Source organism: Tachypleus tridentatus, chromosome 3, assembly GCF_004210375.1.
Source record: "Tachypleus tridentatus isolate NWPU-2018 chromosome 3, ASM421037v1, whole genome shotgun sequence".
NCBI lineage: Eukaryota > Metazoa > Arthropoda > Merostomata > Xiphosura > Limulidae > Tachypleus > Tachypleus tridentatus.
The window spans coordinates 42087555-42107554 of NC_134827.1; the positions used below are offsets into that span (position 1 = coordinate 42087555).

General features: G+C 53.1%; 1 non-coding gene across 1 annotated transcript in view; it reads left to right on the forward strand.

Annotated features, from left to right (window-relative positions):
* The first annotated feature begins 18291 nt into the window (after positions 1–18291).
* Positions 18292–20000, forward strand: part of LOC143248002 (small subunit ribosomal RNA) — a 1805-nt gene continuing 96 nt past the window's right edge. The window contains exon 1 of the ribosomal RNA XR_013026790.1: positions 18292–20000. This exon is cut by the window's right edge and continues 96 nt beyond it. This is a non-coding gene — a ribosomal RNA (small subunit ribosomal RNA).

Genomic DNA, 20000 nt, shown 5'->3' on the forward strand with positions numbered 1-20000 from the left:
TCACACTGAACAATTTGTCTTCGTTCCACTTGTTTAGTACGTCGGTGTAATCAACTCTGGTTTCCACGATTCTATGGTTAGTACAGTACACTTTGAACTTTTCCAGTAAAATTATGTTCTGTTGATGTTTTGTTCGAAATTCTTGACCCAACTTTTGTTCTACGAAACATGCTCACCCTTTATGATACGTGACTGGGCGGTTCATTGTTACAAGCAATCCCACAGTTCCTCTGTGAAACAGTGGTTGGTGAGTGGTGATCACTTGGTACCTATCCTCTTTTCTTTCACTGCTAAATTATCGACGGCTATAGCAGATAGCCCTCGTGCAGTATAGAGCCAAATTCAAACAAACCGATACTCTCTTCAGACAAATATGATAAGATAATGAATTTTTCAAAGTTTTGCTCACTAAAATGGAGAAACTTTGGAATGATGTATCGAAGTTTGCATTCTGAAAGGAAGCACATTTCAAGATTTTCCTTTTTAACTTTAATTTTCAGAGTCACAGCATACAGACAACAGTTCGTTTACATATGGTCATATCAATATATTAGCAATCATTGTATCGAACGAAAATGATGTTTGACGATTAATTGTATAATTGTATTGAAGATGAAGAAATACTTTGATACAATAGAAGGGGACAGAGGTAAAGTTTTCAATATTTTACATATTCCATCTTCAGTATACAGAGCAAAATAGAAAGACGTAATTTCTAACTAACTAAATAAAATATATTGCTGAAATTACGATAATGTGAAACTAAAATACACGGAAAGTAAATTACTGACAATAAAACATGCTGTAAATATTTTAAAATGTGCTATTTGAATGAAGACTACATGATATTCGGTGTAGATTAAAGTTGTTTAATGTGGATGGTTTCTTTAAGTGCTAATTCCAGATCAGTGTTATCCATACAAACGATACTTATATTTTAATGTTCGTGTCCTGTTTCTTCACAGTTTTGCTTTATAAATGAAACCCATGACACGGGTCGTACGTCTAGGCGCAGCCGTTGCGAAAAGTGCACGAAAGGTTGGCGGCGGGACCTTCGATTCGTCGTCCCTAGAGGATACGGTCGGCATTTCGAACACCTGCTCCCGCCGAGTACACGCATTGGCCTCGGTACAAGTCGAACAGAGTCTCAGAGCATGTGCCAGCGATTGGGAAATTTAAACACCCGCGCCCGCCGCCTACCGACGGGGGAACCGATTTTCTCGATCTGTTTCGCGCGTGCGTGGTCCAACAGCAGCTTGCTCCAACGGGTCGGACGTCTAGACGCAGCCGTTGCGAAAAGTGCCCGAAAGGTTGGCGGCGGGACCTTCGATTCTTCGTCCCTAGAGGATACGGTCGGCATTTCGAACACCTGCTCCCGCCGAGTACACGCATTGGCCTCGGTACAAGTCGAACAGAGTCTCAGAGCATGTGCCAGCGATTGGGAAATTTAAACACCCGCGCCCGCCGCCTACCGACGGGGGAACCGATTTTCTCGGTCTGTTTCGCGCGTGCGTGTTCTAACAGCCGCTTGCTCCAACGGGTCGGACGTCTAGACGCAGCCGTTGCGAAAAGTGCCCGAAAGGTTGGCGGCGGGACCTTCGATTCGTCGTCCCTAGAGGATACGGTCGGCATTTCGAACACCTGCTCCCGCCGAGTACACGCATTGGCCTCGGTACAAGTCGAACAGAGTCTCAGAGCATGTGCCAGCGAGCGGGAAATTTAAACACCCGCGCCCGCCGCCTACCGACGGGGGAACCCATTTTCTCGGCCTCTTTCGCGCGTGCGTGGTCGAACAGCAGCTTGCTCCAACGGGTCGGACGTCTAGACGCAGCCGTTGCAAAAAGTGCCCGAAAGGTTGGCGGCGGGTCCTTCGATTCGTCGTCCCTAGAGGATGTGGACGGCATTTCGATCACCTGCTCCCGCCGAGTACACGCATTGGCCTCGGTACAAGTCGAACAGAGTCTCAGAGCATGTGCCAGCGATTGGGAAATTTAAACACCCGCGCCCGCCGCCTACCGACGGGGGAACCGATTTTCTCGGTCTGTTTCGCGCGTGCGTGGTCCAACAGCAGCTTGCTCCAACGGGTCGGACGTCTAGACGCAGCCGTTGCGAAAAGTGCCCGAAAGGTTGGCGGCGGGTCCTTCGATTCGTCGTCCCTAGAGGATACGGTCGGCATTTCGAACACCTGCTCCCGCCGAGTACACGCATTGGCCTCGGTACAAGTCGAACAGAGTCTCAGAGCATGTGCCAGCGATTGGGAAATTTAAACACCCGCGCCCGCCGCCTACCGACGGGGGAACCGATTTTCTCGGTCTGTTTCGCGCGTGCGTGGTCCAACAGCAGCTTGCTCCAACGGGTCGGACGTCTAGACGCAGCCGTTGCGAAAAGTGCCCGAAAGGTTGGCGGCGGGTCCTTCGATTCGTCGTCCCTAGAGGATACGGTCGGCATTTCGAACACCTGCTCCCGCCGAGTACACGCATTGGCCTCGGTACAAGTCGAACAGAGTCTCAGAGCATGTGCCAGGGATTGGGAAATTTAAACACCCGCGCCCGCCGCCTACCGACGGGGGAACCGATTTTCTCGGTATGTTTCGCGCGTGCGTGGTCTAACAGCCGCTTGCTCCAACGGGTCGGACGTCTAGACGCAGCCGTTGCGAAAAGTGCCCGAAAGGTTGGCGGCGGGACCTTCGATTCGTCGTCCCTAGAGGATACGGTCGGCATTTCGAACACCTGCTCCCGCCGAGTACACGCATTGGCCTCGGTACAAGTCGAACAGAGTCTCAGAGCATGTGCCAGCGATTGGGAAATTTAAACACCCGCGCCCGCCGCCTACCGACGGGGGAACCGATTTTCTCGGTCTGTTTCGCGCGTGCGTGGTCTAACAGCCGCTTGCTCCAACGGGTCGGACGTCTAGACGCAGCCGTTGCGAAAAGTGCCCGAAAGGTTGGCGGCGGGACCTTCGATTCGTCGTCCCTAGAGGATACGGTCGGCATTTCGAACACCTGCTCCCGCCGAGTACACGCATTGGCCTCGGTACAAGTCGAACAGAGTCTCAGAGCATGTGCCAGCGAGCGGGAAATTTAAACACCCGCACCCGCCGCCTACCGACGGGGGAACCCATTTTCTCGGCCTCTATCGCGCGTGCGTGGTCGAACAGCAGCTTGCTCCAACGGGTCGGACGTCTAGACGCAGCCGTTGCAAAAAGTGCCCGAAAGGTTGGCGGCGGGTCCTTCGATTCGTCGTCCCTAGAGGATGTGGACGGCATTTCGATCACCTGCTCCCGCCGAGTACACGCATTGGCCTCGGTACAAGTCGAACAGAGTCTCAGAGCATGTACCAGCGATTGGGAAATTTAAACACCCGCGCCCGCCGCCTACCGACGGGGGAATCCATTTTCTCGGGCTGTTTCGCGCGTGCGTGGTCAAACAGCAGCTTTCTCCAACGGGACGTACGTCTAGGCTCAGCCGTTGCGAAAAGTGCCCAAAAGGTTGGCGGCGGTTCCTTCGATTCGTCGTCCCTAGAGGATATCGCCGGTATTTCGATCACCTGCTCCCGCCGAGTGCCCGCAGTTTCTTTGTGCCCTTCGGACAGATACCCGGTGGAACACGCTACGACGAGTTCGACGGTACTTAGGGTAGCCACGCGGAACTCTCCCGCATAAGCTCTCGCCTTTTACCGCACATAGAAAGGCCGTACTATTGAGTAGTGATGGCATTAAATGTAGTTTCCTTCTATATATATAGGGGACTGGTGAGGCTTGACTGTCATCGACGATGGACGTAGCGTAAGCGTTATCGGCATGTCACCGAACAGAGGGTAGCCACGCGGAACTCTCCCGCATAAGCTTTCGCCTTTTACCGCACATAGAAAAGCCGTACTTTTGAGTAGTGATGGCATTAAATGTAGTTTCCTTCTATATATAGGGGACTGGTGAGCTTGACTGGAATCGACGATGGACGTAGCGTAAGCGTTATCGGCATGTCAGCAGGCTGTTGGCGGCAGGACTGTCGATTCGACTACCGGCACCCGCCGCCTACCGAGGTTATCGTCGGCAATTCGATTACCTGCTCCCGCCGAGTTCCCCCAGTTTCTTTCTGCCCTTCGGACAGATAGGCGGTGGAACACGCTACGACGAGTTCGACGGTACTTAGGGTAGCCACGCGGAACTCTCCCGCATAAGCTCTCGCCTTTTACCGCACATAGAAAAGCCGTACTTTTGAGTAGTGATGGCATTAAATGTAGTTTCCTTCTATATATAAAGGGGACTGGTGAGCTTGACTGGAATCGACGATGGACGTGGCGTAAGCGTTATCGGCATGACACCAGGCTGTTGGCGGCAGGACTGGCGATTCGACTACCGGCACCCGCCGCCTACCGAGGTTATCGTCGGCATTTCGATTACCGGCTCCCGCCGAGTTCCCGCAGTTTCTTTCTGCCCTTCGGACAGATAGGCGGTGGAACACGCTACGACGAGTTCGACGGTACTTAGGGTAGCCACGCGGAACTCTCCCGCATAAGCTCTCGCCTTTACCGCACATAGAAAAGCCGTACTTTTGAGTAGTGATGGCATTAAATGTAGTTTCCTTCTATATATAGGGGACTGGTGAGGCTTGACTGGAATCGACGATGGACGTGGCGTAAGCGTTATCGGCATGTCAGCAGGCTGTTGGCGGCAGGACTGTCGATTCGACTACCGGCACCCGCCGCCTACCGAGGTTATCGTCGGCATTTCGATTACCGGCTCCCGCCGAGTTCCCGCAGTTTCTTTCTGCCCTTCGGACAGATAGGCGGTGGAACACGCTACGACGAGTTCGACGGTACTTCGGGTACCCACGCGGAACTCTCCCGCATAAGCTCTCGCCTTTTACCGCACATAGAAAAGCCGTACTTTTGAGTAGTGATGGCATTAAATGTAGTTTCCTTCTATATATAGGGGACTGGTGAGGCTTGACTGGAATCGACGATGGACGTGGCGTAAGCGTTATCGGCATGTCAGCAGGCTGTTGGCGGCAGGACTGTCGATTCGACTACCGGCACCCGCCGCCTACCGAGGTTATCGTCGGCATTTCGATTACCGGCTCCCGCCGAGTTCCCGCAGTTTCTTTCTGCCCTTCGGACAGATAGGCGGTGGAACACGCTACGACGAGTTCGACGGTACTTAGGGTAGCCACGCGGAACTCTCCCGCATAAGCTCTCGCCTTTTACCGCACATAGAAAAGCCGTACTTTTGAGTAGTGATGGCATTAAATGTAGTTTCCTTCTATATATAGGGGACTGGTGAGGCTTGACTGGAATCGACGATGGACGTGGCGTAAGCGTTATCGGCATGTCAGCAGGCTGTTGGCGGCAGGACTGTCGATTCGACTACCGGCACCCGCCGCCTACCGAGGTTATCGTCGGCATTTCGATTACCGGCTCCCGCCGAGTTCCCGCAGTTTCTTTCTGCCCTTCGGACAGATAGGCGGTGGAACACGCTACGACGAGTTCGACGGTACTTCGGGTACCCACGCGGAACTCTCCCGCATAAGCTCTCGCCTTTTACCGCACATAGAAAAGCCGTACTTTTGAGTAGTGATGGCATTAAATGTAGTTTCCTTCTATATATAGGGGACTGGTGAGGCTTGACTGGAATCGACGATGGACGTGGCGTAAGCGTTATCGGCATGACAGCAGTCTGTTGGCGGCAGGACTGTCGATTCGACTACCGGCACCCGCCGCCTACCGAGGTTATCGTCGGCATTTCGATTACCGGCTCCCGCCGAGTTCCCGCAGTTTCTTTCTGCCCTTCGGACAGATAGGCGGTGGAACACGCTACGACGAGTTCGACGGCACTTAGGGTAGCCACGCGGAACTCTCCCGCATAAGCTCTCGCCTTTTACCGCACATAGAAAAGCCGTACTTTTGAGTAGTGATGGCATTAAATGTAGTTTCCTTCTATATATAGGGGACTGGTGAGGCTTGACTGGAATCGACGATGGACGTGGCGTAAGCGTTATCGGCATGTCAGCAGGCTGTTGGCGGCAGGACTGTCGATTCGACTACCGGCACCCGCCGCCTACCGAGGTTATCGTCGGCATTTCGATTACCGGCTCCCGCCGAGTTCCCGCAGTTTCTTTCTGCCCTTCGGACAGATTGGCTGTGGAACACGCTACGACGAGTTCGACGGTACTTCGGGTACCCACGCGGAACTCTCCCGCATAAGCTCTCGCCTTTTACCGCACATAGAAAAGCCGTACTTTTGAGTAGTGATGGCATTAAATGTAGTTTCCTTCTATATATAGGGGACTGGTGAGCTTGACTGGAATCGACGATGGACGTGGCGTAAGCGTTATCGGCATGTCAGCAGGCTGTTGGCGGCAGGACTGTCGATTCGACTACCGGCACCCGCCGCCTACCGAGGTTATCGTCGGCATTTCGATTACCGGCTCCCGCCGAGTTCCCGCAGTTTCTTTCTGCCCTTCGGACAGATTGGCCGTGGAACACGCTACGACGAGTTCGACGGTACTTCGGGTACCCACGCGGAACTCTCCCGCATAAGCTCTCGCCTTTTACCGCACATAGAAAAGCCGTACTTTTGAGTAGTGATGGCATTAAATGTAGTTTCCTTCTATATATAGGGGACTGGTGAGCTTGACTGGAATCGACGATGGACGTGGCGTAAGCGTTATCGGCATGTCAGCAGGCTGTTGGCGGCAGGACTGTCGATTCGACTACCGGCACCCGCCGCCTACCGAGGTTATCGTCGGCATTTCGATTACCGGCTCCCGCCGAGTTCCCGCAGTTTCTTTCTGCCCTTCGGACAGATTGGCCGTGGAACACGCTACGACGAGTTCGACGGTACTTCGGGTACCCACGCGGAACTCTCCCGCATAAGCTCTCGCCTTTTACCGCACATAGAAAAGCCGTACTTTTGAGTAGTGATGGCATTAAATGTAGTTTCCTTCTATATATAGGGGACTGGTGAGGCTTGACTGGAATCGACGATGGACGTGGCGTAAGCGTTATCGGCATGTCAGCAGGCTGTTGGCGGCAGGACTGTCGATTCGACTACCGGCACCCGCCGCCTACCGAGGTTATCGTCGGCATTTCGATTACCGGCTCCCGCCGAGTTCCCGCAGTTTCTTTCTGCCCTTCGGACAGATAGGCGGTGGAACACGCTACGACGAGTTCGACGGTACTTCGGGTACCCACGCGGAACTCTCCCGCATAAGCTCTCGCCTTTTACCGCACATAGAAAAGCCGTACTTTTGAGTAGTGATGGCATTAAATGTAGTTTCCTTCTATATATAGGGGACTGGTGAGGCTTGACTGGAATCGACGATGGACGTGGCGTAAGCGTTATCGGCATGTCAGCAGTCTGTTGGCGGCAGGACTGTCGATTCGACTACCGGCACCCGCCGCCTACCGAGGTTATCGTCGGCATTTCGATTACCGGCTCCCGCCGAGTTCCCGCAGTTTCTTTCTGCCCTTCGGACAGATAGGCGGTGGAACACGCTACGACGAGTTCGACGGCACTTAGGGTACCCACGCGGAACTCTCCCGCATAAGCTCTCGCCTTTTACCGCACATAGAAAAGCCGTACTTTTGAGTAGTGATGGCATTAAATGTAGTTTCCTTCTATATATAGGGGACTGGTGAGGCTTGACTGGAATCGACGATGGACGTGGCGTAAGCGTTATCGGCATGACAGCAGCTGTTGGCGGCAGGACTGTCGATTCGACTACCGGCACCCGCCGCCTACCGAGGTTATCGTCGGCATTTCGATTACCGGCTCCCGCCGAGTTCCCGCAGTTTCTTTCTGCCCTTCGGACAGATAGGCGGTGGAACACGCTACGACGAGTTCGACGGCACTTAGGGTAGCCACGCGGAACTCTCCCGCATAAGCTCTCGCCTTTTACCGCACATAGAAAAGCCGTACTTTTGAGTAGTGATGGCATTAAATGTAGTTTCCTTCTATATATAGGGGACTGGTGAGGCTTGACTGGAATCGACGATGGACGTGGCGTAAGCGTTATCGGCATGTCAGCAGGCTGTTGGCGGCAGGACTGTCGATTCGACTACCGGCACCCGCCGCCTACCGAGGTTATCGTCGGCATTTCGATTACCGGCTCCCGCCGAGTTCCCGCAGTTTCTTTCTGCCCTTCGGACAGATTGGCGGTGGAACACGCTACGACGAGTTCGACGGTACTTCGGGTACCCACGCGGAACTCTCCCGCATAAGCTCTCGCCTTTACCGCACATAGAAAAGCCGTACTTTTGAGTAGTGATGGCATTAAATGTACTTTCCTTCTATATATATAGGGGACTGGTGAGCTTGACTGGAATCGACGATGGACGTCGCGTAAGCGTTATCGGCATGTCAGCAGGCTGTTGGCGGCAGGACTGTCGATTCGACTACCGGCACCCGCCGCCTACCGAGGTTATCGTCGGCATTTCGATTACCGGCTCCCGCCGAGTTCCCGCAGTTTCTTTCTGCCCTTCGGACAGATTGGCCGTGGAACACGCTACGACGAGTTCGACGGTACTTCGGGTACCCACGCGGAACTCTCCCGCATAAGCTCTCGCCTTTTACCGCACATAGAAAAGCCGTACTTTTGAGTAGTGATGGCATTAAATGTAGTTTCCTTCTATATATAGGGGACTGGTGAGCTTGACTGGAATCGACGATGGACGTGGCGTAAGCGTTATCGGCATGTCAGCAGGCTGTTGGCGGCAGGACTGTCGATTCGACTACCGGCACCCGCCGCCTACCGAGGTTATCGTCGGCATTTCGATTACCGGCTCCCGCCGAGTTCCCGCAGTTTCTTTCTGCCCTTCGGACAGATTGGCCGTGGAACACGCTACGACGAGTTCGACGGTACTTCGGGTACCCACGCGGAACTCTCCCGCATAAGCTCTCGCCTTTTACCGCACATAGAAAAGCCGTACTTTTGAGTAGTGATGGCATTAAATGTAGTTTCCTTCTATATATAGGGGACTGGTGAGGCTTGACTGGAATCGACGATGGACGTGGCGTAAGCGTTATCGGCATGTCAGCAGGCTGTTGGCGGCAGGACTGTCGATTCGACTACCGGCACCCGCCGCCTACCGAGGTTATCGTCGGCATTTCGATTACCGGCTCCCGCCGAGTTCCCGCAGTTTCTTTCTGCCCTTCGGACAGATTGGCTGTGGAACACGCTACGACGAGTTCGACGGTACTTCGGGTACCCACGCGGAACTCTCCCGCATAAGCTCTCGCCTTTTACCGCACATAGAAAAGCCGTACTTTTGAGTAGTGATGGCATTAAATGTAGTTTCCTTCTATATATAGGGGACTGGTGAGGCTTGACTGGAATCGACGATGGACGTGGCGTAAGCGTTATCGGCATGACAGCAGTCTGTTGGCGGCAGGACTGTCGATTCGACTACCGGCACCCGCCGCCTACCGAGGTTATCGTCGGCATTTCGATTACCGGCTCCCGCCGAGTTCCCGCAGTTTCTTTCTGCCCTTCGGACAGATTGGCCGTGGAACACGCTACGACGAGTTCGACGGCACTTAGGGTAGCCACGCGGAACTCTCCCGCATAAGCTCTCGCCTTTTACCGCACATAGAAAAGCCGTACTTTTGAGTAGTGATGGCATTAAATGTAGTTTCCTTCTATATATAGGGGACTGGTGAGGCTTGACTGGAATCGACGATGGACGTGGCGTAAGCGTTATCGGCATGTCAGCAGGCTGTTGGCGGCAGGACTGTCGATTCGACTACCGGCACCCGCCGCCTACCGAGGTTATCGTCGGCATTTCGATTACCGGCTCCCGCCGAGTTCCCGCAGTTTCTTTCTGCCCTTCGGACAGATTGGCCGTGGAACACGCTACGACGAGTTCGACGGTACTTCGGGTACCCACGCGGAACTCTCCCGCATAAGCTCTCGCCTTTTACCGCACATAGAAAAGCCGTACTTTTGAGTAGTGATGGCATTAAATGTAGTTTCCTTCTATATATATAGGGGACTGGTGAGCTTGACTGGAATCGACGATGGACGTCGCGTAAGCGTTATCGGCATGTCAGCAGGCTGTTGGCGGCAGGACTGTCGATTCGACTACCGGCACCCGCCGCCTACCGAGGTTATCGTCGGCATTTCGATTACCGGCTCCCGCCGAGTTCCCGCAGTTTCTTTCTGCCCTTCGGACAGATTGGCCGTGGAACACGCTACGACGAGTTCGACGGTACTTCGGGTACCCACGCGGAACTCTCCCGCATAAGCTCTCGCCTTTTACCGCACATAGAAAAGCCGTACTTTTGAGTAGTGATGGCATTAAATGTAGTTTCCTTCTATATATAGGGGACTGGTGAGCTTGACTGGAATCGACGATGGACGTGGCGTAAGCGTTATCGGCATGTCAGCAGGCTGTTGGCGGCAGGACTGTCGATTCGACTACCGGCACCCGCCGCCTACCGAGGTTATCGTCGGCATTTCGATTACCGGCTCCCGCCGAGTTCCCGCAGTTTCTTTCTGCCCTTCGGACAGATTGGCCGTGGAACACGCTACGACGAGTTCGACGGTACTTCGGGTACCCACGCGGAACTCTCCCGCATAAGCTCTCGCCTTTTACCGCACATAGAAAAGCCGTACTTTTGAGTAGTGATGGCATTAAATGTAGTTTCCTTCTATATATAGGGGACTGGTGAGCTTGACTGGAATCGACGATGGACGTAGCGTAAGCGTTATCGGCATGTCAGCAGGCTGTTGGCGGCAGGACTGTCGATTCGACTACCGGCACCCGCCGCCTACCGAGGTTATCGTCGGCATTTCGATTACCGGCTCCCGCCGAGTTCCCGCAGTTTCTTTCTGCCCTTCGGACAGATTGGCGGTGGAACACGCTACGACGAGTTCGACGGCACTTCGGGTACCCACGCGGAACTCTCCCGCATAAGCTCTCGCCTTTTACCGCACATAGAAAAGCCGTACTTTTGAGTAGTGATGGCATTAAATGTAGTTTCCTTCTATATATATAGGGGACTGGTGAGCTTGACTGGAATCGACGATGGACGTGGCGTAAGCGTTATCGGCATGTCAGCAGGCTGTTGGCGGCAGGACTGTCGATTCGACTACCGGCACCCGCCGCCTACCGAGGTTATCGTCGGCATTTCGATTACCGGCTCCCGCCGAGTTCCCGCAGTTTCTTTCTGCCCTTCGGACAGATTGGCTGTGGAACACGCTACGACGAGTTCGACGGTACTTCGGGTACCCACGCGGAACTCTCCCGCATAAGCTCTCGCCTTTTACCGCACATAGAAAAGCCGTACTTTTGAGTAGTGATGGCATTAAATGTAGTTTCCTTCTATATATAGGGGACTGGTGAGGCTTGACTGGAATCGACGATGGACGTGGCGTAAGCGTTATCGGCATGTCAGCAGGCTGTTGGCGGCAGGACTGTCGATTCGACTACCGGCACCCGCCGCCTACCGAGGTTATCGTCGGCATTTCGATTACCGGCTCCCGCCGAGTTCCCGCAGTTTCTTTCTGCCCTTCGGACAGATAGGCGGTGGAACACGCTACGACGAGTTCGACGGCACTTCGGGTACCCACGCGGAACTCTCCCGCATAAGCTCTCGCCTTTTACCGCACATAGAAAAGCCGTACTTTTGAGTAGTGATGGCATTAAATGTAGTTTCCTTCTATATATATAGGGGACTGGTGAGGCTTGACTGGAATCGACGATGGACGTGGCGTAAGCGTTATCGGCATGACACCAGTCTGTTGGCGGCAGGACTGTCGATTCGACTACCGGCACCCGCCGCCTATCGAGGTTATCGTCGGCATTTCGATTACCGGCTCCCGCCGAGTTCCCGCAGTTTCTTTCTGCCCTTCGGACAGATAGGCGGTGGAACACGCTACGACGAGTTCGACGGCACTTAGGGTAGCCACGCGGAACTCTCCCGCATAAGCTCTCGCCTTTTACCGCACATAGAAAAGCCGTACTTTTGAGTAGTGATGGCATTAAATGTAGTTTCCTTCTATATATAGGGGACTGGTGAGGCTTGACTGGAATCGACGATGGACGTAGCGTAAGCGTTATCGGCATGTTCAAACGTTGCCGCCGACTAACCCCAATGGCCTCATTGCCTCTAGGAGAGATTCGCGATCGATCACGCGACGCGTCCGTTGGCGGGGTTGTGGAGGACGATGCGGACACTACCCGGTAGTTTTTAGGACGTTACGTGTACCTTTTCGCTCAAAACTGAGGACCAATTTGACGCAACTCAGGGTTGCGATGCGGAACTTGCCCGCATAGGCTCTCGCCTTTTACCGCACTTTCAAAAGCCGTACTAATGGGTTCTGATGGCATTAAATGTAGTTTCCTTCTATATATAGGGAGCATAGTCTGTCTGAGACGGACTTCAAAGGGAGGACGGCTTTAAGAAATTTTCTCCCGTATAGAGTGATGCCAAAGACGGCATGGATGTGAGGCGAGTTCGGTGAAATTTGGAAAGTGGGAGGAAATGGCAAAATCAGTTTGATAGTTAGAAACGTTGTTTTCAGCGTTCATTTTCACCACTTTTCACTCAAAACTGAGGACCAATTTGACGCAACTCAGGGTTGCGATGCGGAACTTGCCCGCATAGGCTCTCGCCGTTTACCGCACTTTCAAATGCCGTACTAATGGGTTCTGATGGCATTAAATGTAGTTTCCTTCTCTATATAGGGGGCATAGTCTGTCTGAGACGGACCTGAAAGGGAGTACGACTTTAAGAAATTTTCTCCCGTATAGAGTGATGCCAAAGACGGCATGGATGTGAGGAGAGTTCGGTGAAATTTGGAAAGTGGGAGGAAATGGCAAAATCAGTTTGATAGTTAGAAACGTTGTTTTCAGCGTTCATTTTCACCACTTTTCACTCAAAACTGAGGACCAATTTGACGCAACTCAGGGTTGCGATGCGGAACTTGCCCGCATAGGCTCTCGCCTTTTACCGCACTTTCAAAAGCCGTACTAATGGGTTCTGATGGCATTAAATGTAGTTTCCTTCTATATATAGGGAGCATAGTCTGTCTGAGACGGACTTCAAAGGGAGGACGGCTTTAAGAAATTTTCTCCCGTATAGTGTGATGCCAAAGACGGCATGGATGTGAGGCGAGTTCGGTGAAATTTGGGAAGTGGGAGGAAATGGCAAAATCAGTTTGATAGTTAGAAACGTTGTTTTCAGCGTTCATTTTCACCACTTTTCACTCAAAACTCAGGACCAATTTGACGCAACTCAGGGTTGCGATGCGGAACTGCCCGCATAGGCTCTCGCCGTTTACCGCACTTTCAAATGCCGTACTAATGGGTTCTGATGGCATTAAATGTAGTTTCCTTCTCTATATAGGGGCATAGTCTGTCTGAGACGGACCTGAAAGGGAGTACGACTTTAAGAAATTTTCTCCCGTATAGAGTGATGCCAAAGACGGCATGGATGTGAGGAGAGTTCGGTGAAATTTGGAAAGTGGGAGGAAATGGCAAAATCAGTTTGATAGTTAGAAACGTTGTTTTCAGCGTTCATTTTCACCACTTTTCACTCAAAACTGAGGACCAATTTGACGCAACTCAGGGTTGCGATGCGGAACTTGCCGCATAGGTTCTCGCCTTTACCGCACTTTGAAATGCCGTACTAATGGGTTCTGATGGCATTAAATGTAGTTTCCTTCTCTATATAGGGGCATAGTCTGTCTGAGACGGACCTGAAAGGGAGTACGACTTTAAGAAATTTTCTCCCGTATAGAGTGATGCCAAAGACGGCATGGATGTGAGGAGAGTTCGGTGAAATTTGGAAAGTGGGAGGAAATGGCAAAATCAGTTTGATAGTTAGAAACGTTGTTTTCAGCGTTCATTTTCACCACTTTTCACTCAAAACTGAGGACCAATTTGACGCAACTCAGGGTAGCGATGCGGAACTATTCCGCTTGGTCCCTTGCCTTTACCGCACTTTCAAATGCCGTACTAATGGGTTCTGATGGCATTAAATTTAGTTTCCTTCTCTATATAGGGGCATAGTCTGTCTGAGACAGGATTGTAACATTGTGTTAAGCCTCCTCTCACCTTTTAACCCGGCGTGCCCGGGACCTGTGGGCTGGTCACGGCCCGTTTCCACAGGTGGTGAGTACTAGCGAAAACGACTGCCGATAGTGTTAAGAAATGGCCGAACAAAGAATGTAAGAGGCCGAGAGATATTGAATGAACGAACGTAATGGTGGATTGAAACAATATATTGGAGCGAAAAGAATGTTGCGAGAAGTGATGGTTTTAAGAACACTGTGCGGCGTTTTCCTAGTAAGTTTGTCGTTCTACCCGTCTCGGTGGATTCGGCACCACCTGTAACGGTGGTTTTTGACGTGCCTCGGTGGAAGAGGTTACTGTCGTAAAATATATGGGTAGCTGTTTCCCGTTCCCTCTCGGTCCGTGCGGGGATAAAAGCAGTACGTGCGTTCGACCGCACGCCTACGAGTTAATCCGAGCGATTAGCCGGTCTCAGTCAGAGACACACGGGATGCTGGACCCGCAGCGTGCTCTGCACGAGTCGTTGAATTTCAGCTTGTCAAACCAAGGGTCCGAGCGGCCCTTCCCTTTCACGGGGCATGTTATTTACGGTGACTGTTTCCCTTTCCCTCTCGTTCCGAGCGGGGATAAAAGCAGTACGTGCGTTCGACCGCACGCCTACGAGTTAATCCGAGCGATTAGCCGGTCTCAGTCAGAGACACACGGGATGCTGGACCCGCAGCGTGCTCTGCACGAGTCGTTGAATTTCAGCTTGTCAATCCAAGGGTCCGAGCGGCCCTTCCCTTTCACGGGGCATGTTATTTACGGTGACTGTTTCCCTTTCCCTCTCGGTCCGAGCGGGGATAAAAGCAGTACGTGCGTTCGACCGCACGGCTACGAGTTAATCCGAGCGATTAGCCGGTCTCATTTGGAGACACACGGGATGCTGGACCCGCAGCGTGCTCTGCACGAGTCGTTGATTTTCAGCTTGTCAAACCAAGGGTCCGAGCGGCCCTTCCCTTTCACGGGGCAAGTCAATAACGGTGACTGTTTCCCTTTCCCTCTCGGTCCGAGCGGGGATAAAAGCAGTACGTGCGTTCGACCGCACCCTACGTGTTAATCCGAGCGATTAGCCGGTCTCAGTCAGAGACACACGGGATGCTGGACCCGCAGCGTGCTCTGCACGAGTCGTTGAATTTCAGCATGTCAAACCAAGGGTCCGAGCGGCTCTTCCCTTTCACGGGGCAAGTCAATAACGGTGACTGTTTCCCTTTCCCTCTCGGTCCGAGCGGGGATAAAAGCAGTACGTGCGTTCGACCGCACCCTACGTGTTAATCCGAGCGATTAGCCGGTCTCAGTCAGAGACACACGGGATGCTGGACCCGCAGCGTGCTCTGCACGAGTCGTTGAATTTCAGCATGTCAAACCAAGGGTCCGAGCGGCTCTTCCCTTTCACGGGGCAAGTCAATAACGGTGACTGTTTCCCTTTCCCTCTCGGTCCGAGCGGGGATAAAAGCAGTACGTGCGTTCGACCGCACGCCTACGAGTTAATCCGAGCGATTAGCCGGTCTCAGTCAGAGACACACGGGATGCTGGACCCGCAGCGTGCTCTGCACGAGTCGTTGAATTTCAGCTTGTCAAACCAAGGGTCCGAGCGGCCCTTCCCTTTCACGGGGCATGTTATTTACGGTGACTGTTTCCCTTTCCCTCTCGGTCCGAGCGGGGATAAAAGCAGTACGTGCGTTCGACCGCACGCCTACGAGTTAATCCGAGCGATTAGCCGGTCTCAGTCAGAGACACACGGGATGCTGGACCCGCAGCGTGCTCTGCACGAGTCGTTGAATTTCAGCTTGTCAAACCAAGGGTCCGAGCGGCCCTTCCCTTTCACGGGGCATGTTATTTACGGTGACTGTTTCCCTTTCCCTCTCGGTCCGAGCGGGGATAAAAGCAGTACGTGCGTTCGACCGCACGCCTACGAGTTAATCCGAGCGATTAGCCGGTCTCAGTCAGAGACACACGGGATGCTGGACCCGCAGCGTGCTCTGCACGAGCCGTTGAATTTCAGCATGTCAAACCAAGGGTCCGAGCGGCTCTTCCCTTTCACGGGGCACGTGAACAACGGTGACTGTTTCCCTTTCCCTCTCGGTCCGAGCGGGGATAAAAGCAGTACGTGCGTTCGACCGCACGCCTACGAGTTAATCCGAGCGATTAGCCGGTCTCAGTCAGAGACACACGGGATGCTGGACCCGCAGCGTGCTCTGCACGAGTCGTTGAATTTCAGCTTGTCAAACCAAGGGTCCGAGCGGCCCTTCCCTTTCACGGGGCATGTTATTTACGGTGACTGTTTCCCTTTCCCTCTCGGTCCGAGCGGGGATAAAAGCAGTACGTGCGTTCGACCGCACGCCTACGAGTTAATCCGAGCGATTAGCCGGTCTCAGTCAGAGACACACGGGATGCTGGACCCGCAGCGTGCTCTGCACGAGCCGTTGAATTTCAGCATGTCAAACCAAGGGTCCGAGCGGCTCTTCCCTTTCACGGGGCACGTGAATAACGGTGACTGTTTCCCTTTCCCTCTCGGTCCGAGCGGGGATAAAAGCAGTACGTGCGTTCGACCGCACGCCTACGAGTTAATCCGAGCGATTAGCCGGTCTCAGTCAGAGACACACGGGATGCTGGACCCGCAGCGTGCTCTGCACGAGCCGTTGAATTTCAGCATGTCAAACCAAGGGTCCGAGCGGCTCTTCCCTTTCACGGGGCACGTGAACAACGGTGACTGTTTCCCTTTCCCTCTCGGTCCGAGCGGGGATAAAAGCAGTACGTGCGTTCGACCGCACGCCTACGAGTTAATCCGAGCGATTAGCCGGTCTCAGTCAGAGACACACGGGATGCTGGACCCGCAGCGTGCTCTGCACGAGCCGTTGAATTTCAGCATGTCAAACCAAGGGTCCGAGCGGCTCTTCCCTTTCACGGGGCACGTGAACAACGGTGACTGTTTCCCTTTCCCTCTCGGTCCGAGCGGGGATAAAAGCAGTACGTGCGTTCGACCGCACGCCTACGAGTTAATCCGAGCGATTAGCCGGTCTCAGTCAGAGACACACGGGATGCTGGACCCGCAGCGTGCTCTGCACGAGTCGTTGAATTTCAGCTTGTCAAACCAAGGGTCCGAGCGGCCCTTCCCTTTCACGGGGCATGTTATTTACGGTGACTGTTTCCCTTTCCCTCTCGGTCCGAGCGGGGATAAAAGCAGTACGTGCGTTCGACCGCACGGCTACGAGTTAATCCGAGCGATTAGCCGGTCTCAGTACGTGCGTTCGAGAGACACACGGGATGCTGGACCCGCAGCGTGCTCTGCACGAGCCGTTGAATTTCAGCATGTCAAACCAAGGGTCCGAGCGGCTCTTCCCTTTCACGGGGCACGTGAACAACGGTGACTGTTTCCCTTTCCCTCTCGGTCCGAGCGGGGATAAAAGCAGTACGTGCGTTCGACCGCACGCCTACGAGTTAATCCGAGCGATTAGCCGGTCTCAGTCAGAGACACACGGGATGCTGGACCCGCAGCGTGCTCTGCACGAGCCGTTGAATTTCAGCATGTCAAACCAAGGGTCCGAGCGGCTCTTCCCTTTCACGGGGCACGTGAACAACGGTGACTGTTTCCCTATCCCTCTCGGTCCGAGCGGGGATAAAAGCAGTACGTGCGTTCGACCGCACGCCTACGAGTTAATCCGAGCGATTAGCCGGTCTCAGTCAGAGACACAAGGGATGCTGGACCCGCAGCGTGCTCTGCACGAGCCGTTGAATTTCAGCTTGTCAAACCAAGGGTCCGAGCGGCCCTTCCCTTTCACGGGGCACGTCAATAACGGTGACTGTTTCCCTTTCCCTCTCGGTCCGAGCGGGGATAAAAGCAGTACGTGCGTTCGACCGCACGCGTACGAGTTAATCCGAGCGATTAACGATTGTCTTTTGTTACGAAAGACGTTCTGTTCCCACTGCTGATGCGACGAGTTTCGGGTAACCATGCCGAGACATCGGAATATGCATCATTTTCGATATAGCTTAGTGTGGGTTGAGCTGTCCTCCGAAGGTCGGTTCTTCCTGATACGCCCTAGTTTGTTTCGTTTTATCGGAACTGTTGTTTTGGAGAACTCGTACTCTAGAGTGTGTAAGAGGTCTGTCTCGTGATTGGTGACACGAAGTAGACAGAGAACGGCAGGCGTGTATCTAGCCACGCGTCTGCCGATTCGAGAGTGGTGTTTCTACTCGCCGTTGGAGCGGGTGGCTTGCACCGAACGAGAAAAGATACCTGGTTGATCCTGCCAGTAGTCATATGCTTGTCTCAAAGATTAAGCCATGCATGTCTAAGTACATGCCGAAATAAGGTGAAACCGCGAATGGCTCATTATCCAGCCGTTGTTCCTTAGATCGTACTTTCCTACTTGGATAACTGTGGTAATTCTAGAGCTAATACATGCAACAAAGCTCCGACCTCACGGGACGAGCGCATTTATTAGACCAAGACCAATCGGACCTCGGTCCGCAAATGATGGTGACTCTGGATAACTTTTGGCTGATCGCACGGTCTAGCACCGGCGACGCATCTTTCAAGTGTCTGCCTTATCAACTGTCGATGGTAGGTTATGCGCCTACCATGGTCGTAACGGGTAACGGGGAATCAGGGTTCGATTCCGGAGAGGGAGCCTGAGAAACGGCTACCACATCCAAGGAAGGCAGCAGGCGCGCAAATTACCCACTCCCAGAACGGGGAGGTAGTGACGAAAAATAACGATACGGGACTCTATCGAGGCCCCGTAATTGGAATGAGTACACTCTAAATCCTTTAACGAGGATCTATTGGAGGGCAAGTCTGGTGCCAGCAGCCGCGGTAATTCCAGCTCCAATAGCGTATATTAAAGTTGTTGCGGTTAAAAAGCTCGTAGTTGGATCTCAGTTCTAGACAGGGGGTCCGCTTTGGCGGTTACTTCCTGGCCTAAACATCCTGCCGGTTTTCCCTCGGTGCCCTTGATTGAGTGTCTTGGGTGGCCGGCAAGTTTACTTTGAAAAAATTAGAGTGCTCAAAGCAGGCGAAACGCCTGAATAATGGTGCATGGAATAATGGAATAGGACCTCGGTTCTATTTTGTTGGTTTTCGGAACACGAGGTAATGATTAAGAGGGACAGACGGGGCATTCGTATTGCGACGCTAGAGGTGAAATTCTTGGACCGTCGCAAGACGAACTACTGCGAAAGCATTTGCCAAGAATGTTTTCATTAATCAAGAACGAAAGTTAGAGGTTCGAAGGCGATCAGATACCGCCCTAGTTCTAACCATAAACGATGCCAACCAGCGATCCGCCTGAGTTCCTCAAACGACTCGGCGGGCAGCTTCCGGAAACCAAAGTGTTTGGGTTCCGGGGGAAGTATGGTTGCAAAGCTGAAACTTAAAGGAATTGACGGAAGGGCACCACCAGGAGTGGAGCCTGCGGCTTAATTTGACTCAACACGGGGAAACTCACCCGGCCCGGACACTGGAAGGATTGACAGATTAAGAGCTCTTTCTTGATTCAGTGGGTGGTGGTGCATGGCCGTTCTTAGTTGGTGGAGCGATTTGTCTGGTTAATTCCGATAACGAACGAGACTCTAGCCTATTAAATAGACGACTGATCACACGTGTCGGTCGATCTTCTTAGAGGGACAAGCGGCGTTTAGCCGCACGAGACAGAACAATAACAGGTCTGTGATGCCCTTAGATGTCCGGGGCCGCACGCGCGCTACACTGAAGGAATCAGCGTGTGATTGCCCTGTCCGGTAGGACTGGGTAACCGTTGAACCTCCTTCGTGATAGGGATAGGGGCTTGTAATTATTCCCCTTGAACGAGGAATTCCCAGTAAGCACGAGTCATCAGCTCGTGTTGATTACGTCCCTGCCCTTTGTACACACCGCCCGTCGCTACTACCGATTGAATGATTTAGTGAGGTCTTCGGACTGGCTGCTGGAGCGGCTTTCGGGTC